A 26,608-nucleotide genomic window follows, 5' to 3' on the forward strand; every position below is an offset into this window, starting at 1 on the left:
CTTAAATGCAGCAAAGCCAAGCTCAGGATACACAGCAGCTGCAACGGAGCAGCTCAAACATCGAGCACCACTTTACATCTCCGACAGCTTTGTGATTCAACCCATCCCTGCTTTGGTTTGCTTTCTGCTTCTTCCTTCTGCTCCTAACTCCCCACAACTGTTGTTTAAGGATCATGTGTATCTCTTTGCTCCTGAATCTCCTTGAAAAGGGATCTAATTGATGTTTGTTTCTATTTATCAGAGAGTGCCCCTGTTGAGCAAAACAGTCCCTTCACGTGACATCCTAGCATGCTGGCTAGGCTATAAATCCTGCTTGTAACCAGTCCCCCATTGCTAGTCCAACTAATTGTGGCAAGGGTGGTGGCATCACTTGGGTCAAAGCACAATAATCTATGCATGAGAAATGCACACAAAAGGGGCTATGGATGTGATAGGTCCTCTGAAGCTCCTCAGAGGGTCGTTGTAAGAGGCAGACATCTGTCCTGGTCTATTGAATATTTATTGCTGAGACCCAACGTGGCCTGGGTTAACTGAATTTTAAGTGGATTGCAGTGAGCTACCAACACTGGAGACTCTCACTCTTTGTAACCAATTCACTCAAAACATTTGTCCCTTAGGACTGTATTCAACTAAATTGACACAAAAAATTTTCCTTCTGCCTCAAAAGAGTTTGCATGAAAAGTGTCTCCGTCCCTGCAAATGCGTTAAGATTTATTCTGTCAATAAGAATTTCCAAGGAATTCAAACTGGAATTCCATTCAATTATTCATAAATAATATGTTGGTGTTTGGTAGAATATTTGGGGTGATAAAGCACTGAGACAATCAAAACATCATCAAGGAAATGATCAGAATTTCAGAGATCGTGCTAACAGACTACACCACCAGAAAGTTTTAAATAGGCAAACAGCAAATAGTAAAATCCTTACGGCTCATGACTGAGCAAATACTTCCAGTAAACCAAAGTGTCAAATGTTGTTGACTTAAAATAGAGCAGGGACAATTTTGGCAGTCACTTGTAACAGTAAAGAGAGGGTGGGGAAAGAAGATAGGTAGGAAATTCTATTTAAAGAAACGCTCATGCCCTCTACCCAGGACAGGGAATTGCCTCCTAGAGCAGAATAAATGTAAAAGGCTGATGCCCGCACAGAGGTCTGGCAGGGCCAGCAGAGCCATTGTTACATCACTATCAGACCTCAGTCACTCAAAAAGAAAGTCCCTAGAGCAGGAGGGCAGGTCAAGATTGGTGTCACATCTGGGAGAATTCCTGCTCTTCAGTTCTGTAAGTTTACATTCACTGCAGGCAAAAAACCCACTTAATTGAAGGTACAAAGTCTCGAACAGAAAAGTCACTGTACAATAGCTGAAGAAAAGGCTTCAACTATTAGAACAATCAAAACTTTAGTGTACCTTCTCAATGCGTGTTCCTGAAATGAACATATATGTGGTCATAGTTGAAGAGGAAGCCAGCTAAAAAGATGTACAATTTTCTTACGTTCCCCACCTCCCCTCCCACGGATACAAAATCACCATTGTTTGCCTCTCACACCTACTCACTCCAAGTTATTTACACACCTGCCACCAGGCCTTGCTCTTGACAGAAGAAATAAACAGAATAAAAGTTTTAGGGAGACTGTGAATTTTATGATAACTTTTGAATTAGGTGGCAGACATCTTAAGATCCACGACAACTGGAAGCTAACAGGCTTATAGCAAATGATTTCAATAGCATTCTTTTTCAGGGTACTAAAAAGGCAATGTGGTAACCAGACATATACCCATAATATAATCAAATACACCATTGAACATATCATTCTCAGGTTAAAAGTGTGAACATTCAGAGTCACCTGAGAACTTCATTCCAACCCATATAATTATTCTAATGACCCCAGGGTTTGACCCAATACATGATTCATTTTTATACAAGTGAACAGTACAGATTTCCTTGTAGATGTAAAGAAACAGAAGGTTAGAAAATATAACTACAAGATTTCTCCTGGTATTTTACTTTTTTTTAAATTCCCACTTTGGAATGAGTGGGATAAATTTCTTTTCAATCTCCAAGTTGTTTATGGTTTTAATCTGGGGTGGCAGGCTGTTGTTTTAAGAACAGTAACCATTTAATTCAATCTGATTGTTTATATATAAATGTACTGCAAATTCAGATCTAATAGCTGGTTAGACTCTGTCAGCTCTATGTGGGAATATTCGCCATAATTCACCCCACTTCCACATTAGTCAACTAAGACATCTTCAGACCTGTCAGCATTATGTTCGGAATACTTAGGCAGCTCAATGACAAATATAGTCACATTATTTGTAGACAAATATCATCTTCATGGTTGACTCAATTGACCCCAAAATTGGCTGCACAGAATTTAAAAAGTGTCAAATAATCCAATTCTGGCTTTTCTAAAAGGGTGGGTATGGAAGGCTGCTTAACAGCCTGACTTTCTGAAAGAATTCTTCCAAGTCCCTTGATGGGACATGTTATTATCAAGTAAGTCAGTGTAGATGAATAAGATGTACCCCAATATTGTAAATTGTGTTTCATTCTTTTGCATTTTAGCATTTCTTAATTTATAGATTCAAGTCAACAGCCACTTTCACTACTATCTAAATATTTAAGGCATTTTCATGATGAAACGGCAGGTGTTGTACTCAGTAATGGAGGAGTTGAGGAAGACTGGCCAACATTCAGAAGTTTCTGAAAGAAAAGCTTTCCTCCTTTTTTTAAAACATCATTTCAGTGAGATTGTCCTGCAGTGATTAAGACCTACGGGAAACGTGTGTGCACACACATACACACACACACACACACACACAAACCAAGAAAAGTTTTCACCTAAGCTTGAGTCCTCTGTTTTTACTAAACAGCAAGATAGTATTTGACATATTTAACCTTGCTTTTGACTTCATACCTTAGAAAAAAATGGTGGTGTCCAAATGATATCATTGGAAAGAATTGACTCCAAATATTTGCCCACTTCTGTTTAATGAAATATAAATATTTCATTGGACACAAGTTCAGTGAAATATTTATATGACTGAACCCAGTGCAGTCAGATAAATGAATCCAGTTAAGGGTAACTGAACCCAGTTAAGGCCTCTATATAAACTTTTCTCTTTCTAGAGAGAGAGAGAGAAAGAAAGCTCTATAAAAATATATAGATATAGTATATAGAGAGTTATATATTTCCAACACATGAAGGTTTTCCTATAAGATATCAAAATGCTGGGGCTGGCCTGGGGGCGTAGTAGTTAAGTTTGCATGCTCCACTTTGGCGGCCCAGGGTTTATGGGTTCGGATCCTGTCTGTGCACCTACACACCGCTCATCAAGCCATGCTGTGGTAGCATCCCACATATAAAATAGTGGAAGATTGGCACAGATGTTAGCTCAGGGGCAATCAGGGCCCATCTTTCTCACCAAAGAAAAAAAAGTTATCAAAATCTTTTTTCCAGGTAGAACCCTTCAGTATCCATTGATTTGATAAGGACTATAAAGGGTAAGAAAGCAAAAATGGAATAATTCTGAATTTAGGAGACTGGGAGGCTGGAAGCAAGGTTATCTTGTCTTCAAAGAACCAAGAAATTCACAACCATGAAAAAAACATAGTTGTCGGAGGAGGTCGTCAAGAGGTCGTGACCACCAGTTGACCCTCAAGTTGGACTCAGGTGATCAGAGGCTGTTCACCCGCTTCCCAGTCCTTAAAATGGAAGTTCCACCCATCCTTCCCTTAGCCAGAACGGCTTCAAGAACGTAGCCTTGAGAGAGTAATGTGTTGTTGAGACCATCTGGACTGAATACATGACTGAACCCAGGCAAGTCCTCCATATAAACTGTTAAGACTCTGGGGGGTGAGTATGGAAAGCTACTTGTCTTGAGGCCACCCAAGACAAGCCTCCCGAGTAAGGTCCCTTGCTTATTAACACTGCCACCTACCAATCTGGAGTAATCTCCCTCTTTCTTTGATTTCTCCCTGCCCTCTATGTATGGGGCCAGTTTCCAAAACAACATTAGTGGATGCTTGTAATCAAATTGTCCAACTTAATTATAGTTATATACTAGGCAAATTTCTAAAATATCCTCTACAAGAACTACTGCATTAAAACTCAGTGCCTAGGCCCTGACAGGTGCATAAAAAAGCCTTTGTCCTTATTGACAGCTATTAAAAAAATAATAACTATTTCCATGAAAGAAAATGAGCTATCAGGCCAGGCCAAGTGATTGAAGTGCGGATTCTGTCACTTTGCACAAATATGGAAATGCTACTTAACTTTTCTGATCCCCACCTTTCTGTTTTGTAAAACAAGGTTAATAATAAATACCTTACCTCGTCGTTGTGAGGCACAAACAAGATGGCACATAGCTCAAAACATAGTGCCTAGCATCTTGCAAGTGTTCAATATTTTTTTTCTAACGGAAAGGAGTTGAATTGAATTGTGAAGAGTATGAGGATACAGATGTGGCTTTGGAAGGTCATTCCAAGATGAAAATTTTCTTGTTTTAAAAAATAAGGTTATCTTCTCTCCTGCTATTTCTATTATTACAGTTGAACAAGTAGATATGTTGTGGTCTCAAGAAAACCAGAAATATAACCAAGAGTAGCTCTATAGATCAATGGTTAATTCCTCACATTATAACTGGCTAACATCTTTTAAAGTCAGAAGGATACATTTTGAAGATGCCAAGCCAAGAAATTGAGGGAAGAAGCAGGAGAAAATGGGCACAGAAGACAACTTTGGCCCTTCAGTTGAGACTCACATAGCATATGACATGTTTATAGAAGTCCAACACTTATTACTCCAGACCTTTGAGCATATAGAATTAACGTCCTGTTTTTCTTAAACACAAGGTTATAGGTTTTGATTTTTACCTTGTCTAGAAAAACTAGTAATGACTGCTATACATTTTCTGTTGTTTCATAATATTTAATGTACTTAGATATAGATATGAATATGGATATAGACATAGACATCGATATATAATTTGACTTTCATTAGACCTCCTGAAGTAAGTATTGTTGCAAGTATTAGTATTATAGCATTATATATGTGAGAAAACTAAGACATTCATTGATTTATTCTGATTTATACTGAGGGTCTGATTGGTTCATATTTATCATTTAAATATCACAATTTCAGTTCATAACCCAAATACCCTTATAATTATTGACTCACTTAAAAAAAGCATGATTATTTTTTCTTTCTCCTGTTGCACAAGAGAGTAATATTTCGTATTATGAGACCATTAGTATCATTTAGAGAAAAATATATTAAAAATTAGATGCTCAGCATATACTAAATATGAATTTTCTCTTAGCCAGGCAGGACTAGTGTAAGTATTCCCTTAACGCAGTATAAAATATTTTTCACATATACTCTCGGTTGTAATACTGCCATAGGGACAGTGAGTAAGGAAAACACACACCTATCTATAAAGACACACACACATAAACAAGCACAGAAGAATGCTTTGTGAGTCCATGGAAGACAACCTCTGAGAAATTCCAGAAATACCTGTGGGTGTGCAGACTTTGAAGAGGGCTGTGGTTCTGCATTAAGAGGCTGGCACGAGAATATAAAGACAAAGGTTTGAATCCTAAGGAAATAAATGTGAATATGAAAATAAAAACCAAGTCGAAGCACAAAGGTGTTTATGATAGCATTATTTATAATTTTAAACCCCTTGAAAGCAACCCAAATGTCTAAAGATCGAGTAATAGTAACATAGGCTGTGGAATATTACATAGCTATCCAAATGATGTTTAAGAACAGTTTGTGATAACACAGAAACATAGTTTTGATTTAAAGTAAAATAAAACACAGGAAACAAAAGCAGAGATAGAAGATAATAGATATGTTTTTGAAAAAAGTCTGTACCTATCGGCAAAAAAATATTGTAGAGAAAAGAAGCAAAATGTTAGCATAAATTTGATGTGGGTGATGGAACAGAGTCATAATGTTTCTTCTTCCTTCATTCCTGTATTTCTCAAATTTTTTATAACGGGAAAAATAGAATTTATTCTCTTTTAAGCTACCATTCTACTTTTTACATATAAAAAGTATGCATTTTATATCAACTAGGAAAACAGAAATACACTAGATATTTCAAAGGCAGGAATTTACATAGGGAATTGGGTACAGGTTTTGGGAGTTGGAGGCTGGAATCGACTGCCTCTCCTGGGTGAAGTTCCATAACTGAATTGATCCTTACAGGAACAGAAGTCAATAAAAAGGAAGTTTCTTCTCCCACCCACCTTGCCCACTAATCCCTCCTTGTTGCCCCCATTGGCAGAATTTAGGAAGCCACCGGCAACTGAGAAATGTAGTTGACACAGTCCCAGCCAGAGCCTCATAAAGCAGAGTATAAAAGGGTGGATTTGGAACAAGAACACAATAGCTTAATAACGACCATAGCTTATTCTAAGTAAATAATAAGAATAATGCATAAAATGCATTGTTCAAGACTAAAAATCCTAGAGTAATAGTATTGAGACACAGAAACCTTTATTAACGACTTCTGTTAATTTGATTACCAAAGCCAAAACGCTTCTTAATGGGATGAATTGAGTACAAACAACTGATGTTAAACTTTTAACATGTATCATTTGTTTTTATTAAAGTGATTCAGCCATCACCATTCTACTCCAATAGATATTTTATTAAGGAAACTAATTTAAATGTACATGATAAATGAACTGTGTTGAAAATTCTATTTTTCTTCAATTCTAACCTCCTGATCTTAATTAACTTCTCTACGACTGTTTCCATAGAAACCAGCAATGCAATCAATAAGATACTAAGGTAGTAATGTACACGCAGAAGCATTCTACAAGTACAGTAACAACATTTATTTTAAATCATGGGACAAATTAGTATTTGCAATTAGATTAGAGGTAATATACTTCAAAATTCAAAATGGAAAATGTAGTCTAATGGTAAACAAAGATGATAAACTTCCCCTGAGCTCTTCTGTTTTCTCTATTCCAATGTAAAATAAGCATAATGCCCAGAAAATTGAAGATCATATTTTTGTGTGACAATTCTTTTGGTTTTTCTGATTTTTTTTTATCATGCCATATCCTACCCCCTCACCCTACACATATTTTCGCACAAACAAATGGAAAACAAAACATATAAAGCACTGTAAAAGCCAAGCTTCTTTGCATGAAGGACCTGTCCCATTCTGGCTCCTTTTTTCACTGTAGATTCACAGGCTGGTGCCTATCACAAAATTATGCATTTGAGGCCCAGACCACAGCAAACTTCTCCTAGAGTTGCCCTTAACTGATTAAACAAACAACAGTTTGGTTTAACTCTACCAGTTAGAGCACAAATCAAATGCCGCGTACAATAGTTAATAGAATCATGACTGTGTTCCAGTTTGAGCAGCCTGGTAGCGTTCCACTCCAGCCATTCTGGGCCTGGGTGTGCTGACATGAGTGTGCCTCCATCACACAGGAGTGTGTCTGAGGTTTGTTGCTATTAGCTTATTACCAGTAATATTTGACAAAACAAACAAAAGCAAATAATATTTATAAATGTTTTACTTAAAAAAATGAGAGTAGAGTGGGTTCAAGTGTATTTCTATACATTTTAACTCTTTATACCTTGTATTTTGATGTGGTTTTATGAATGCAGAGGCGTAGATTAAGAGTTTTTGGTTGAGAAATTTTGATTATGATAACTTTATTCTTCTAGTGCATTTTGGAGAGAAAAATTGTCAGAGCAAATATGATAATCCATGCTTACTTCTTCCCGCTCATCTTTCTTGTCTTGCTCCACTATGCCAAAAAAAGAGAAGCTTATACTTTAATTAGTCTTTACCAGTTCACCAATAAAATGCTAAAACACTTTGACATCAAATTTGTACCATCGGTTTCTCATTTTTCAAATGGGTATAATGATATTTAATTGATTTACTGCACAGGTGGTTATTTCAAGATATTTTCATATTGTGAATTTAGGTATATAAATAGATGGATAGATAATTATAAAATAAATAATTGTCAACCAATTGGGACTTCTGATATATTCTGCTGTATTTTAAGAATAGATTATGGTGTTTACGTTATTTTTTACAATATGACTTCTTTCCTGTCTCCAAATACTGGTCCAGTATGTTAAGGGAATTTAAGAGTTACACAGATCCAGCACATTATCTAAGCTAATATATTGTGTTGTTATTTTTTGTTCTTTTTGATAGATATAGAGGACAACTATATGCTGTCATTTCAATATCCATACTAATGAACTTCAAAATATGCAGATTTCACAATTAATCAACCCCAATTATCTTCAGTGCCATGCCATTTCTCTTTAGCTGTCTTAAGCTTACCACTTTGAACCTCTTCTTTATCAAAAACTGCATAATGAAGAATTTAGAGGTTGAAATTCCCTTCTCAGACCACAAATCTTTGTTGTACATTGCAATACTGTTCACCAGTTCTTTGTTTTCCTTCTCTGTAGGGGGTTAATTTAACCCTGTCCTGTTAAATTCAGGAGTGAACATGTGACAGGTATGAGCTGACGAAATCTAAGTGAAATGACGTATGCCACTTCTGGACAGAAGCTTTGAGAACAAGCAGGTATCTTGTAAGTTCACTTTTCTCTTTACTGCAATCAAAATTAGAGTTGCAGGTTGTGGTTCTTTTGTCAGCTTAGGTCCCAGAGTACCAACAGTGACAATGGGATGGGTCATCCATCTAACATGTAATGAATATAAAGTGTGAACATGATATAAATCCTGTTGCTTTAAAATAAGTGGTGAGCAAACTAAGGCCCAATTTGCTTTTGTAAGTAAAGTTTTATTGGAACATAGCCATGCACATTTGTTTATGTGTTGACTAGGGTGCCATTCGTGCTACAATAGAAGAGTTGAGTAGTTGCAATAGACACTCTGGCCCATGAAGCCTAAAATATTTACCATCTGGTCCTTTACAGAAAAAGGTTCTGACCTTGCTTTAAGTCATTCAGATTCCAGAGATGTTTGTTGTTGCACCTTAACCGAGACCATCGTTTCATCTGGTATACTCCTATCTTTGTATTTGGTCGTAGCATAGGTAATGGACATAAATACCCATATTATTTGTTTTCAGGATTACATGATGGAGGAGATGACCTTGCAGTAGAGACTGACCTCACTCTAGAGGAGCAGCCAAATGAACAAGGCACTGAGTCCAAGGGGCAGAGGCAGCTCAGTCACAACTCGGATAAAATCAACATGAGTTTTGGTGAGACAGCCTGTCTTATTCACCTCAGGCTGCCATAACAAAATACCATAGACTGGGTGGCTGAAACCACAGACATTTATTTCTCACTGTTCTAGAGGCAGGAAATCCAAGATAGGGTGGCAGCATGGTTAAGTTCTGGTGGAAGCTCTCTTCCTGGCTTGCAGATGACTGGCTCTTCACTGTGTCCTCACAAGACTGAGAGAGAGAGAGAGAGGTGTCTAATGTCTTCCTCTTCTTATAAAGACACTAATCTAATCATAAAGGCCTCGCCATCATGACCTCTTCTAAACTTAATTACCTCCCAAAGGCCCTACCTCCCAATATTATTACATTGGGCTTTAGGGCTTCAAAATATGAATTTTGGGGGGACACAAACATTCAGTCCATAACACAGCCCAATGCTAGGCCATCCAGATGGTGGCCAAGATTAAAGAGACAGAATGATGGGCAGTTTACATGTGTGAGATCAATATAGGAGCCCTTTGCCAGGCCAATAACTGGGGCCAAGTTCTGGTCCTCAGGATGAAGACAGGCATATACAAGGCAAAATAGCAGGCTCCCACAATATGTGGGCAGCATTCTGAGCACGTTTCAGCATTTCAGAGGCAATCTGTTTGGAAAGAAGAGACAGGACCTAAAACAGATAACAAATTCTAAAGATTGAACAGATGGGTGTGGCAGTGGGAGATAAGTATTTGCAGACAAATGTGGAGAGGAAAAAAAAGAAAAGGAATGGAAGGCAAACAGAGCACTACAGCTATTTCTATGGATATTGGCTCCTGATTGGCAAAGAGAAAAAACACAAGGGGCCCAAGCTGTCTCTAGTGGGTCTGAGTGGGCAATTTAGTTCTCAGCCACTCTGGACGGGGAAGGAGAAAGGATACTGAGGCTGGTGGTCTGACTACTTTCATTCAGATTGGTGCATAAAAGTGGACGGGACTGAGAAGGGCAGAGCAACAGACTCAGCTATAATAATTTAGGGGAAAGTGAACTATCTTCCTAGGTCTTATACTCAACTGCATCTTTACTTTTATCATCGTCTTTAGTAATTTCATCTTTCCGTGTTCTCAAAGGCTGTCCATTCCCTTCCTGGTTTAGTTTATTCCTTAAGCTACCTAAATTCTATGGTGAGTCATTTTATGTACCATTTGTTAGGTCTGAGCTCAAACTCCATTTGGTTTTCTGCCGACAAATCCTTTTCCAACAATAAACTGGTTCAGATCCCTAAGTTCTCCTTTTCTGGTTTCTTAGCCTTGCTTGAGAAACTCACTAAACAGTGATGATCAGTTCCACTACAAATGTGTTCTCCCTAAACTTGGCAAGATCTAAAAAGCAACACAGCAATTCTTTTAGTCTTCTCTAATTGATTCCCAATTACAATTCCTGTATTATAATTCCAACAGCTGTGTCAAACTATCTTCAAGTCCCAATTACAACCCATTCATTCATTCAATAAATAATATTTTTAGCATTTACTATATGCCAGGCTCTCTGCTAGCTGTTAGGGAAACAGCAGTGGATGAGGCAGGCATGTCCCCTGGCTTCAGGGAGTTAGTAATGAGACAGACAAAAAGCCAAGCAACTAAGACATGCTGTGATTAGGGCAATAAGAGAGAGAGTACAGGCTTGTAGCAGACATTTATCACAATTCGTCCCATCTCATAAGTTTTGCTTTCTCAAGTTAAAAGTTAGAAAACTGCTTTCCTTGCCTTCCAGTAGTCCAGAGTTTGTGCCTATGACCAGGATCCACCAATCAGATGTACCAATATATCAGTTGGGAAGAGACTGATAGGAAGAAAAAGCCGAATGAATTTAATCTGGCAAGGCTGGGAGAGAGGTGACCAGAATTCAATTACTCGTCACAGAAGACTGCATGGCGGCAGCTCTGGGTGTCCAGGGCTGATGGTGTTTGCTGTGACCAGCAGTAACAGGGATAAAGTCTCTTCAAGAGAAATTCAGGCATTTCTTTTCCCGTTGGCATAGCATCCAAGCCTGATTCTCAAGCCTTCTGCTCTGATATATTGTCTGCTAATTAATAATCTTTAATAAAATCCTCTTCTGCTTAAACCATCTAAGGTGTTATTTTGCTTTACAGCTAAGAACTCCAGCAGATATAAGACTGTTTGGAAATATATAGGAGTGACACATAACTTTGATGAGAGTGGGCTGTGCAATATTGCCTGGAGAAATCAACATTCACGCTGAGACCCAAAGGATACACAAGATTGATTCAAATGAAGCAAAGTGGAAACAAGTTTCCAGGAAGAGGATATAGTTGAGAAGTGAGGGAACATAGCTTACTGATAGAATTCAGTATGAACAAGGAATACAATGAGGGTAATGACATAGGGCATGGAGGCGGTAATGAAAATGAAGCTACAGAAGGAAGCAAGGACCGGATCAGTCTGCCAGAGAAGCTAAGTAAGGAGTTTGAATTGTACTCTAAGAGCAATGAGGAGCCTATGAAATACTTCAGGTGGCAAAAATAATTAGATACACACTTTAGGAAGATCACTTTGTCTTCAGTAGGGAAATCATGTTGGAGTGGGACAAGAACTGAGACAGAGAGATTGCAGTGATTTGAGTCAGAATTGCTGGTGGCCTGAGCAGGATGCGAGAAGGAGGAAAAGGAAGAAATAGACTTATTTGAGAAGGTGCTTTGCAACTTAATTTATAGTGATAACTAAGGTCATCTAAAGTGGGCTTTCTTACCTTTCCTCCTTTCCACTTCAAGATTTGTTAATTTGTTTTCAAATATTTATTGTTTTTGTTTCATTTTGGTTTGTTTTTAATGCGCTAAAGACTATTCCAGGTGTCAAGAGAATAATCAGCGAATGAGTAAATGAGGCATCTGTTCTTATGGAGAATAGAGGAAGTAAAGGATAATCAAAGAAATACTGAGAAAGATGATTTCAGTGAGTAGTCTGTATCCTATTAATCAAAACAGGGAGATGTGCTTAAAAAGTGACCTGAGTAGAGGCTCCATCACATGGAAAGGTCAGAGAAAGCCTCTTTAAGAACGTCACGTTTGAGCTGAGATCTGAGAAAGTTCTGGCAATGAGCATTCCAGGTAGGGGGGAAAATGCAAGTGGGAGAATAAACTTGTATGTTTAAAGAACTGGAAGAAACTTGGCGCGGCTGGAGCAGGGGGAGAGTGGAGTAGAGAAGAAAGACAGTGGATGGAGAGACAAACACAGGACAATTTGTGGGAGGTCTTGAGAGGCCGTTAAGGAGTTTGGATTTTATTCTAAGTACAATATTGCTGTATTTTCATCCTTCCTCTCCTTAGTTTCTGCTTCAGAGCAAAAAACCTATTACCCAAACTCTACCAGAATTTTTTACAAATCATCGTATCATACCTCCAGGCTTTCCCTACTAAATGCCAAACATATTCAAGTCATCTATTCAGTGAATATTTACTGAAAGTCTACCTACTGTGTGTTAGACACTGTGTGCTCTTATTACACAAAAGCCATTCTTGCCTCTTACTAGGCAAGTCCCTTGATGTAAAATGCCATCTCATACCTTCTTTTCCTTTCCATACTACAGGTTCTAATAATCTTCACTAATCACCTTCCAACTACTCAATCCTGTGGTCTTTGCACCATTACCTCACCCTTTTGCACAACCTCCTCCATGAAAGTTTAATCAGTTAAAACCTGCTCCCCAAATCCCAGGGCCTCTCCTTTGTCTCATCCCACTGAGTCTTCTGCATCATTCACCTCTTAGATTATCTTGTGCTAAAATTCTGCTCTCTTAGCTTCTAAGTCTGTGAATACTCTCCATTTGTCTCCTCTCTGACTTTATGTTATCAGTCTCATTTGCTGCCTTCTTTTCTACATTATGCCCCAGAAATGTCCACATTTCAGAATTTTCGGTCCTTGAGATGTTTCTCTTATTAGTTCTGTACATTTTTTTTCTTGAAAATCTCAACCTGCTACATAGTCTTGGGCCACCACTGCAGAAAAGGATTCACTGTCTATTTTCTTTGGAATATCCCATCAGATTATTGAATTCAATCTTTTAAGTAAAACATATCTTTCTTACCCCAAAACCCTGTAATCCTCCTTTTTTTCCTGATCTCATTTTATTCTTACTGCAACTCCTTTTCTGTTTTTTTGTGAATACTTCAAAAAATTTTTTTATTGCGTTCATAATAGTTTACATCATTGTGAAATTTCACTTGTACATTATTTCTTGTCTGTCACACACAAGTGCTCCCCTTCACCCCCTGTGCCGACCTCCCACCCCCCTTTCCCTGGTGCAACTCCCTTTTTTCGAACTTCACTGTCCCTTGTTTAAACTACTGCCATTGTTCTCTATCTCATCTCCCTCTTCTCCAGTTTTTTTCTGAATTCTGTTGGAAAATTAAATTTTCTAAAAGAAGTGCTAGAGGCCATTGGGAGGTTTTGAGCAGAATGACATGATCTAACTTAGATTCTAAAGGGGTCCTTCTGGCTGCTGTGTATGCTAGATTGTGGGAGCACGAGAGTGGAAACAGTAAGACAAAGTAAGAGGTTATTATAGCATTCCAGGCAAGAGATAATGGGGGACTAACCAGCATGGTGGAATCAATGTCCTCCTTTACACAAAGCACCTATTATAATACTTAAAACACTCAACATTGCATTTTCAGTATTTGTCTGCAAAGATGTCACCCCATCCTTTGTAGGCACTATGCTTGTCTACTTTTGTATTTTCTAGAGTGCCTAGCCCTGGACTTTACCCAGAGATGGATAGGGTGAGCTGCATTTATCATCCTCTCTCTGTATATTATCCTCTTAGAGACCTTTATTTGGAGTCTACTCAGTTTTTTTTCTTTTATAGGATACATAACACTAGTTCCTTCAGACTTTTCCCCTGGATCTTACCTTTCTATCTTTTAGCTATCTTTATGTCCCTTCTCTGAAATGTAGTATAGTTGGCTTCCTTTTAAATTATTAAGTAAAAATCTCCAGTAATGATGTAAATAGTCTTAGACACACCCATATGAAATCCTTGTATAAACAAATTCTCTGGGTTTTCTTATTGTTTTTGGGAGGATTTTCCTGAAATGAATATTCTACTAAATATTAAATTCATAGACTCTAGGAGTTGAAGGCAAATGGTTTACAACTCCAATGTTAAAGAATTATCTAATGAAAAGAAGTGCTTAAAATCTAATGTAGACAAGTTTCTTTTCAAAATATAGAGGAGATGAGGAGATCTCTTTTTTCTGGTGTTGTGGGTTTAGAAGTAAAGAGAAGCAGCCTTGAGATTAGTGGGCCATGAAAACCCTAACTTCACACCAACTTGCTTTCTTTATTTCTCTATTTACCCAGCAAAAAATATACTAGAGTTAAGAATAAGCTTAAAAAATTCATCTTGAGGAAATCTAAGGCAGTATGGTTATGCATCATTTACCTTCTTCTCTACTTGAGACCCACCTTAGAAGTTTCTGGACCAGATGAGAGGGCTTTTGAGGATGTAGCAAATCTAGCCAAGGTAAGAAATACAAGAACTTCTGACAGGGAGCCAATGTTGCACCTGATAGCACATTATAAGCTGTGGGTCAGCTGAGATAATTCATAATAATTTCTCTAAGTTTCAGGTTCGTTTTTTTTAGAGAGGAGGAGACAATAATATACCTATAATATAGGATTGTGGGGAGGAATAAAAGAGAAAGATACAAAGTGCTTAGAGGAATATCTGGAAAATACAGGGTGCAACAAATATTAACCCTTGCCTGTGAACAGTTTTTAGTTTTTATTTTATAGGACTCATACTGCTTACAACATTGTGTAAATTTCAGGTGTACACCACTATATTCGGTTTCTGGATAGACTGCATCATGTTCACCACCAACAGTCCAGTTTTTCTCACTGTACTTAAGTTCTGCACAGGTTTTCTTAGCTGTCATGCTGATTATTCTTCATTACCCAGCTTAGACCCATTCTTAGCCGAGAAAGCTGACCCCAGAGACAGCATCATCTGGACTCCTTTGAGAACTGGCTTTCCAATGAGTTCAGCCAGTGGGAGATGCCAGCAGGAGCCGGGCACACAGGAGAATAGAGGAGGCAGGGTATTCCTCTCCTTTCCTGCTTTAATACGGAGCTTCTGGCAGTGACTGGGTCCCTCTTTATTTACTACTTTGCTCATAGTCCTTCCTCCATGTCTTTAGCTCTTACTGAGCTCTTACTATTTTCTCCCTATGTTGCCAATGACTGGGTCATGTAACACTCCTGGTTGGTCCCCTGAACCTGTCGACAGCTCTGAAAGTAGTGCCTTTGATAAGCTCTATTCCCTTGAACTATCAGAGTGAAATTTTGTTTCCTGCTGTGGACCTGGACACTTTTCAAATCCTTCCTTTCAGCAAAAGCTGATTCCCTTAAATCTAGGAAATATCTGAGACTCATGGGGCAGAATTTACATTAATTCAGCAAACATTTGCTACTGTCCAGGCAACAGGGAAGTTAACACACATTTCCTGCACTCAATGAGTCCCCCGTCTACTGAGGGTAGGAGTGCTGGGGGAGGGCAAAGGAAATATTTACAAAGGTAAATATTTAAGCTCCAAGAGCATAAGAATGTCTAAAAATTTAGGTATAAATACAGAAAATTGCAGGAAAATAAAGTCAAGAATAAACAATCTCATAAAGAGACTCTAGTGATTTTAAGGATGAATAGATAGCCATTAGATGGGGATGGTGAGATATATTTTTCCAGGCCACGAAAACAAACAGCTTGTACAAAGACTTAGAGTTATAAAATTGTCTGGAACATTTTAAGAATGTTTTGGAATAATGAATTATTTTGGAATAATCAGGGTTTGGAATAATTAAGATATAGGCAGAAAGCATGAGGGTGGGGCATGGTGATGGTAAGGATTATCGAAGCAGCAGCAGATGAGGATGGAGAGGCAGTCAGAGACTAGATCAGAGAGGTTTTATAAGATGATCTAGGAAGTTTGGACTTTATCCTAACAGGTATATTTCAAGCCACTGACTCCTTTTAATCAATTGAGTTATTCAATCCAATTTATAGTACTAGAAAAAGAACAGAGGAAGGGATATGGATGATGGAGAAAACAAGATGGGAGGTTGGAAAAAAGGAACAAGGTAGACTTGTGATAGTCCAAAAAGGAGAGAATGACACTTAGAGAGCACAATGATGATGGGGAGATAAAGGAATGGAGACTTATTCTAGAAAATTTTATAAATAGTATGGATAAGATTTAGTGACAATCATGTGTCAGAGTAGACAAAGACACCTAGGGTGGCACTGAATTTCTGACTTGTGGTGCACTTTGGCACCATTGACTATTTTCTTAGGTGGTGAGGAGAGCTAGTATAGTCCATTTGAATATGCCGAGATGGAAGATTTGTGGCAGAGACAGATCCAGGTTTTTCGGGAACTGAAGACAATAACGTTTGGAAACCTCTTTAAGTAAAAGAATGCAAAAGGTAAATGCTTATTCTACTAATGTGTTACCATCAGTCTTTGGAAAAGTAGCTGTACTACATGCGATGAGAAAATGAAAGTATAGCAGATGTGGTAGTTGAGGGTAAGGTTTGCATGAATAGATCTAAATATACCCAAATTGAGGTATATTCTAAAAAATTAAACAAAGAAATGCCATGGGATCTTCAAAATGTCAATATCATGAAATAAAAAGAAAGACTCAGAAACTGTTCCAGATTCAGGAAAGTAAACAGAGATGACATTGAAGGCAAAACATAATCCTGGATTTTCTTTTAGCATAAAGGATATTGTGATGTACAAAAGAGAATGGGAATGGTCTTTATATTAAGACAATAAACAGTGATGTTTGTAGGATTAAAAGAACACCACGTCTGAAATTTACCTTCAAATGTTTCAAGAGAGAGGGATGGAGAGAGAGAGAGAAAAGGATTAAGCAAATGCAATAAACTGTTAACATTTGGATATTCTGGGTGAAGGATACATGAGAACTCACTGTAGTATTTTTGCAAATTTTCTGTAAGTCTAGGATATTCCAAAATAAAAATGTTATTTTTAAAGAGTAAGATTTTAGAGGCAGACATCTTGATTTGAATCCTAGTTCTGCCACTTGGTAGCTTTATGCTTTGGTGCAAATTGTTTAACTTCTGTCTATCTTATTTGCTTTAGCTATAAATTAGAGATACTAGTATCTATTTCACAGGTTATTATGAGAATTAACTAAAATGAAAAGATGTAATATTTGCAAATTTATTAGCAAGGTTCCTAGACAAAGTTTTCAATAAATGACCACTATTAATAGTGATTTCCATTCCAGAAAGTTGCAAGGCAAGCATGTCTTCAGCATATAAGCAAATTTCAGGATATCGGTTAGAACAAGGAGATGAAGTGTTTGAGGTTATGGAAGATGAAACGGGTGGTGTGGGTGCAGTAGAGGCATTGAAAGGGGGCATTCAGCCAATCAAAGTTTAGTTTTGGGAGGGGGGTGACAGAAGTTTTAAAGGGAGAGAAACAATAGGTGATGGGTAGAAAGCTGAGTACAGCCAGATAATTCTAGGCATGGGAGGCATGGATGGAATTATCTTGTCTTCAGATGTCCAGGATTGTTATAAAGTTGTGTGGGGCCAAAATTGGCAGAAGGTCCCAGATGTTTTTCTGGGGTTTGGGAAGACCTAGTTTGTAAGATTAGGGTAATAAATACCCTCTCAAAAGAATCTCTATAAATTCTTCCCCACGTGTCCTACAGGTGTGTCTGTATTGAATCTCTGTTGCTCTGTTTCAGGAAGCCAGAGTGTCAGTGTGTTGAGCAAACTTTATATGGAGGGACAGAACATAGACAGAAGCATTGCTGTATTGTTTGTCCAAGAAAGCCAGTTTGATGGATGAAATTTGCCTTGCTGTATTGTTTTTAATGTCTATATTCTCTTTCTTTAAAAATCACCTATTAAATATTTTCTGCCTGTTCAGTCTGCTATAACAGAATGCTATAAACTAGGTAGCTTATAAACATCAGCAATGTATTTCTCACAATTCTGGAGGCTGGAAAATCCAAGATCGTGGAACGGGCAGATTCAGTGTCTGTGGAGAGCCAGCTTCTTAGACGGCCATCTTTTCACTGTATCTTCACTTGGTGGAAGGGACAAGGGAGCTTTCTTGGGTCTCTTTTATAAGGGCACTAAGCCTATTCGTAAGGTCTCTACCCTCATGATCTAATCACCTCCAAGGGCCTCATCTCTTAAGACCTTCACCTTGGGCGTTGTTTCAACATATGAATTTTGGAGGGACACAGACATTTAGAACATAGCAAATATTAAGATCATATTCTATTCTCTTTTATATTTCTAGAATCTTTCATAATCCCTTCTAGGCATTCAGTAAAGTTATGATGTTGATTATCAAGAAAAATTTGTTGAGTGAATAATTCAACAAGCAAGTGAGTGAATGAAGACATAGGAGTAGTTTTATTATAAAGAGATATTATTTTTAGTGTTGTCTGTTATTGCATTTTACCTGTAAGTCTTTATACTTATGAACTTAATTGTTTCAAGATTTTGCTTGCAATCCTTAAATGGAGAGCAGAAGTAACATGTTCATCTTGATTTTATAAGCATGCAATGTGGAGTAAGTCTTCAGAAAGCTGTGACCGTTTTCCTTTTTTTCATAAGAGCATGTATTCTATGTTAAGAACAAGGTAATAGCATTATTATTAGGTGTAGGACATAGAAAAAGATATTAATATCCATCTTCATAATCCTTATTCTTTTCCCTCCTCTGACTGACTTTAAAAATTAATTTGATTACAGAACTGCCCTATAGAGTTAATCAAGAATGATTCTATCTATTAAAAATAGCAAAAGTATAAATAAATGGAATTAAAATGGCTCCTACCCAGAAATTGTGCTTACAGATCTGCAGGATATAGACTCAGTTGTATTACACTACCTCGCTCTGTGAGGGCAGTTTCTTAGAATAATGATATGGAGTGTGTACCTAGTGTTCTAATTAAAACCCATGGTCATTCATCTATCTAATTGCAACAATGCCCTCCAGGATACTTCTGCTCCAAATGTACCATTCTTCTTTTGCCTGAGCAAGTGACTTTAAAACTCCCTGGCTTCTTGCCAAGACCTGAAGTGAAAAATTTACTGACTGTGGTATCACACTAGAAACAGCATTACAGAATGAAAAATTGAAGAGGACAGGCAAAGAAGTGAGATTTTCTATCAGGTTTCTGGAGGTATAGCTTATAAGGTTTTGGCATTAGCCGTCATAATATCTAATTTTCTCCACAAATTAATAGAAGTCATCTGTTAATAAGTAAAGACTTTGTAAAATACACTAAAACCCCTGAGCTCCCAAGCTAAGAGAAAGATGAAGCTTTAAAGAGGCAGACAGTTACTGAGTATGGTTTTGTTATAGATTTCAACCCTGAAGGCTGAGAAACTGCATCCAGAAGCAGTCAGGGCTAGTACCTAGGCAACCGAAAGATGAATGTACTCCACACCAGAAATATCCAATGCTAGAGCGAAATTCTCTGTGTAACATCCTATGGATAATAAGTACATAAATGCTATTTTCTGCTAGCATATATTGTGTTGTTAGTTTCATTTGAATCATCTGTGAGAGTGGATTGAAATAAACATAGGCAGAAAGTACTTGTTGACATGAATAGTAAGACACCATCATTATCAGAATCACGAAAGCTACCATTTATTTAGTTATTAACTATATAGCAGGCACTACCTAAGTGATTCACACATATTAGCTCATTTAATCCTCAGAACTACCATATAGCATAGGTGCTATTTTTATCCCGTTTTAAACTAAAAACCTGAGGTATAGAGAGGTAAAACAACTTGATCAATGTCGTGTATTCAGGGAGTGACAGAGCTGGACTTAAAAATATCTGTATGCTACTGGCAATTTCAATATTTGAATTTATACATTCGGCAATGAGCTCCTAGTCACATTTCCATTTTTATCTCACATATAAGACATTTGGACTAAATATGTAATACATTCTATTAGGCAATGATATTATTAATTTGTCTCAAATTAAGTGGTAGCTGTTGAAAATTGGAACAACCACCCCCATACCTACACAATTGTCACTGTGGGATGTTTGATGACTTACACAACACTTATTTGCTCAAAACTTTGCCTCACTTACACCAATCAATCCAAAGACCTCACACCACTTCTGATATACCTCTCCTGATATCCCCCTTATAGTGACCTCTGAGTTTAAGCTGTAAGCAACAAATACCATGCATTTTCTTCTTCTACTGAGAATCTATTTCAGAATTGTCTTTGTAGTATTTTTCTTTGCTGAAGGAAATCAACAAAACTCACTTTGGTTCTAAGTAACAGGTTGGTTTGTTTGTTTTTTGCTGAGGAAGATTAGCACTGAGCTAACATCTGTTGCGAATCCTCCTCTTTTATTGCTTAACGAAGATTAGCCCTGAGCTAACAACTGTACCACTCTTCCTCTATTTTATATATGGGGTGCTGCCACAGCATTGCTGACAAGTGGTGTAGGTCTGCGCCTGGGATCCAAACCCACAAACCCGGCTGCCGAACCAGAGCATGCAGAAATTAACCACTATGCCACCAGGGTGGCCCCAGAAACAGGTTTTCTTAATTTAAAGAGGGCGCTTTCCACTGTTTGGAGATTCAACAAGATTCAGCTGAGACCCCTCACCCTGGTCTACATAAGCACTTATCTATGAAGGCCTTTGGCACCTGTTGAGCTCAAGGTTCATGGAACTGAATGAAGAGTGAGTCATGTGTTCAGTGTGAGATCTGATTTTGTTGAAGAAAAAAAGTTTTTAGAATTCTGAGTTTATTTCATCCTGGGAAAATTAGATTTCACCCATTGCAGTCTTTATTATTCTAAACAGAATTGTCTTTGTGTAGGCAGGCTCTAAGTTGGCCACAATGATCCCCACCTCCTGGTATTTGTGGAGTCCTGTTCCATCGAATGTGGGCTGGGTATGGTGGCTTGATTCTAACAGAACATGGCAAAGGGATAGGATGTTACTTCCAAGAATAGGTTACGATAAAATTATGACATCTCAGGAGAGAGAGATCTCTCACTCAATTCCGAGTGAAGCCAGCTGCCACGTTTTGAACTGCCCTGTGGAGAAGCCCAGGTAGCAAGGATCTGATGTCTCCAGCTAAGAGCCAGTGAGGGCTTCAAGCCTGCTAACAGCACCTGAGTGAGCTTGGGAGTGGATCCTTTATCCTGTGAGCTTTGAGATGACTGCAGCCTCAGCAGACAGCTCTGTGGCAACTTTGTGAGAGAATCTGAATCAGACGCACTCAACTAAGCGATACCTGAATTTCTGACTCCAAAAACTGTGAGATAATGTTTGTTGATTTAAGCTGCTGATCTCGGGGAGGGGAAGAACTTGTTACATAATAATGAATTATATAGACTTCGTACCTGAAAGTGGAGTGCTGCCATATAAAAACCTAAAATGTGGGAGTGGTTTTGGAACCTGGCAGGCTTTGAGGAGAGTGTAAGCGAGAGCTAAAGTGCCCTGAACTCACTTTTCATAGAAATATGGACTTTGAAGATTCCACCAGTGAGGGCTCGAAAGGAAGTGAGGAACATGCTGTTGGCAACTACAGGAAGGGGGAGTCCTTGCTATATAGTAGTGGGAAGCTTGACAGCTCAACTGCCTGTAGGAACACGGAAGGTAGAAGATGTGCTTTATGAACTGGGTGATCTAACTAAGGAGACTTCCAAGCAAAGTGCTGAAGGTGCTACCTGGTTTCTTTTTGCTGCTTATAATAAGATGGGAGAGGAGACAGAGAACTGAGGGAAGGAATGCCAAACAAAAGGAGGCAGGCCTTGATGTATTTGAAAATTCTCAACTTTCTTCCAGACAGCAGGTGATACTAAAATCATGAAATGTATTCTGAGCAAAGAATGAATCGAGGATGCTGCCAGGAAAACATGATTTAGAGATAAAAACAACTGTCTGACTCTAAAATCTTTTGTTAAGGGCTCAGATTAAAGGAGATGCTCTGGAGTACTATTCAGTGATGTAAATGGCCCTTTTATATATATAGAGAGAGGGAGTATTTAATATAGAGAGATTAAGTGTGTGCCTCACAGGTTCTCTCAATAAAAAACAAAACCCCAAAGAACTCTTGAATAGATTTATGAATGTGACTTTTGTCTAATGCAGTGAACCCCAATGAGAAGCATAGGAGGCTCACAAAATTTTTGAATGAATTGTATCAACAGAAAAACTGCCAGCTTGGACTGAGAGGAACAGACACAGTACGAATAAAAAGAAGCAATTGGGTACCCCAAATTTTACTACACTATCCACAAGGTTGGAGACACAGATTCCAGAAACAAATATCAGGCCTATTCTTTTTAGTTCACTGATTTTCTTTATAGATTTCAGCTTCCTTAATAGGAGTTACTAACCCACAGACGGGTTAGTTCAGCTTCCTTAATAGGAGTTACTAACCCACACCCCAATAGAGTATTACTGTTTTGTGGACATCAAACTTTTACTTGTTTCCTTCACTGTAACTTAAATTACGTCTGAATTATAATTGTCAGAGACTTTAGGAATCCAAGATCCCCTGGGGCCTTTTCGGACAATGTCTCACTGAGGCACATGACCAGGAACTTACAAAATGAAGTCACTGTAGACTGTTCTGGAGAATTACTTAGAGGAAATAGTGATTCATTTTTTATCTATGTCATCTGGGTGATGGTTTCTACAATGGGGATTATTCCATTGGAAAAGGTAATCAGATACTTATCATTAATCTTACTTTGCATTTTAAATGATAATTTCACAGCTCTCAAAGCTCAAAAGCCAAGTCTAAACTATTTGGCCCAAGTGATAGCAGAAAATTTAGTAGCTTTAGACTTTCTATGAACTAGTCAGGGTGGTATCTGTGCCATTACCAACAATTTGTGCTGCATTTGGATAAATACTATTAGTCAAGTGGAACATTCCTCTAAACTGAAGGAGTTAGCCACTTGACTCTCCAGAGTAGATCCTAATAGATTCTGGACATACTTTCTTGTCCTGAGTTGAGCAATTTCTGCACATGGCTTTGAAGCGTTCTACAAAATGCAGTCATCACTGTTCTATTTTGTGTACATCTCCAGTCTTAAATGCTCCCATGCGGCCACTGTTATACCAGATGACTGGATGACTCATCTTCTAACAAAAGAAGCAAAAGATCGGACCCTGCTTTGACTCTAAGCTGTTTTTTTTATTAGATTGATGATATCAGAGATCATGACAGTGCTGTAGATTCAGAAAGAGACTGCTTTTGTTACCAACCCTTTGGCCTGGCCAAAAGCTAGTGTGACCATTATCAATTACGTAGTTAGAACCACAGAATATCATATGACTTGCATAACACTTCCATCTTTACTCAGAACCTCACCTATTTGCATAAGTCCTTGTCTTAAGAAATCAACCAATTCAAAGACTCACTCTCCTTCTTGTATGCCAACCTAAGGATTTCCATTCAATCCTTCAATAAAAATTGTGTATTCACTTCCTGTGATGAAATGCCAATTTACAACTGATTCCTTAAATTCTCTCTTGCTGAAGTAAGAGAATAAAACTCAATTTTCTGTTATCATATGTATTTATTTAAGGACTAGGCTTCTTACCTTGTGTCACTAGAAATATCTAAAGTTAATTTACTTTGTCATTGTCTAAATTATGCTTTTTAAAGTTTTTACACAACTTTGACTAGCTAGTATTGTAATTTTTCTTGGCATTTTGTTTATAAAGAACTTTTGAAGGAGTGGTGATATCAAGAATTGTGAATAAACATACTTTTACATTGAAAAATTTAAAAATAAAAACTTTATTTAAAAATGCAATCTTTAACCTGTTGTTAATTCTGCCACTAGTACTAAATAATTATTTGTAATAACTTTCCCTCTAATAAGCCTGAATATTTTAATGTCGTGTAGATAAGACATGTGTGTATAATAGATTCATCTGTGGTGTAGTTCAAGGATCCAATCCTTGATATTAAAAAATGCCACTATATCACAAAATCTTAAATATGATTTAACCAGTTCACAATTTGTTGGATGACTGGTGTGGGTGTGCACTGCTCTGCAGCCAGTGAGTGGTACAAGAGAAATATAGATAGCTTCTCCTTCAAAAAATTACCATTTTGTTAAGAATCCTAAACAAAGACGTGAGAAACAATGACCAGTTTTGGATTTTCACAGGATCAGAACATATTCAAGGTGGAAGAGCTATTTAAACATGTGAAGATGAATCACCAAAACTGACCCATAATGACACCAGCAGAGTTCATTATTTTTTGATAGTCCCCTTTTCATAAATTATTTAAGTTATATCTGATTTGGAGGCATAAGGAGTACACACAAATGGTGAAATTTTCAAGGTTTTTAGATTACCTATTAGAATGACTATGTTTCTTTTATGAAAGTTTAACTTGATTCCTTTTGAAGCATTGATCTTCCTTTTTATAAATTTTATTCTCCCTGGCCAGCCTCTTTCTTCTTTTAAGTGTCCTGGCATACCATCAGATCAGAAATACTTGCCAAATGGAATTTTTGAAGATTTGCTTCCCTGAGTCTCCATTTCAGATTCACTTTTCATCTCTAATTAATACTAATTTCCTGCCTACTTCATGCTGGGGTTGTTTCTTGACAATATGGTGGTGTTAAAAAAACATTAACATTCCAATATAGGTGTAGATGTAAGAGTTTAAGAATCCTTTCACATAAACACTTTGGCAAGGTAACAAAGAGTTGGAAAAAATAGTAACTGTGAGAAAAGTTAAATATATTGTCAAAGTAGGTCATTTTGTATTCTACTTAAAGTTCAAATAGGGCAGAGAACATTTTTGTGCTGAATTAATCCTGTTCTATCAAATGCATACCAAACCCCCAGGGAAACCTGATTATGTAGCTTGAAAGAATATGCTAAGAGGTCAATTGACTCCTTTCTTAGGTTATGATCATCATTAATGATAATGGACATTCTGTTCTGGGACGGAGGTAAGGGCATACTTTTTTATCATCCATTGATGTTATTGAAAATGTTAGAGACATTTATAATGAGAGAATTTTGGAGCATCTCAGGGAAGGTGGCTAGAGAGGGTCAAGTCAGCATAACAGAAACAGCATCCCACCATTCAAAGGTGTTTGGCTGGAGTGTGAGTCAGTGGGAAGATGTATTTGACAGATAAGAGGTTTGCCACTTTCATATTACTCACTTGTGTGCTTTCAATATGCTCGCTTTCCATGGAAATGAGTTTTCTTTCTGTGTTCTTTCATCTGTCCTAGCTAGAAAGGTGAAGTAAATAAAAGTTTTGCAAAACCTTCAATTGCAGGGAAAATTAGGAGCCAAGCTGCAGAACACAAATCCTTTGTCTTGCATACGGACAGTGTGTGTCCAGTTCTGCCTGAGAAGATGCTTGTGGAGCCAGAAGACCCAGAATGAAGTGTGGTCAGACAATAACTGGAACAATATTTGTGGAATCACTGAGTTGAGGAGAAAAAAAATGAAGGCTATAGCTGGACAGAGCACTGAAATCAGAGATCTAGGGAAACCGGTCCACATTTCAAATTGAAGGGGTGAAGCAAAGGCATAAATGGAGAGAGACCGTCAGGATCAATAGCATAAGAGATTGAGAAATTGGGAAAAGGAGCAAGAGATGTAGCAAAAGACCAGGCAGTTTGCTCTCCAAGCATCCAGTAGGTCATTTCTATGGAGGTTATAGGATATAAAATTTGGCTGCTGTGTGAGTGAAAGATCCTCCAAATGACAGTGGCTGCAACAGGTTAGGAGCGTATCTCTGTTTCATATAAAAGTCTGAGTTGGCACTCCAAGGCTTATATGGTTTAGTACGGGGTGGGGGCATAGGATTCTTCTATCTTGTGTTCTCCTTGGTGAAATGATCATGTCATCTGTGTTCTCGGCAGAGGAAGACATGACAGAAAAGAGCACACGTAAGGTTTCTTAACGAAGAGTATGAAAATGACTCAACATTTATGCTTACCTTGTACTGGCCAGAACATAGTCATATGCGACCATGGTTAGCAAAAATTGGCTCTGAGAAATGTATTCTTATTCTGGGAAGCTATGTGCCAAACTAAACAGGGGGGAGGGGGAGTTCTTTCACTGAAGAATAAAAGGAGAATAGATATTATGAAAAAATTAATCCTGATACAGGATTAAACTGGACCAAAAGCATTATAATTACATCACATGGCAAGTGGAGCACTGAAAAGAAGCAAAATGATTCACAGTCTACATAGGTAACAGTAAGTGGAATGCTTCAATTATTAGAGATTCTCTCTATCTTTGAGAAGGAGTTGGAACTTAGAGTACAAATGAGGATGAGAGAATTCAAGTCAAAATCGAAACTGTTGATA

The sequence above is a fragment of the Equus quagga genome, chromosome 5, assembly GCF_021613505.1.
Source record: "Equus quagga isolate Etosha38 chromosome 5, UCLA_HA_Equagga_1.0, whole genome shotgun sequence".
NCBI classification, from domain to species: domain Eukaryota; kingdom Metazoa; phylum Chordata; class Mammalia; order Perissodactyla; family Equidae; genus Equus; species Equus quagga.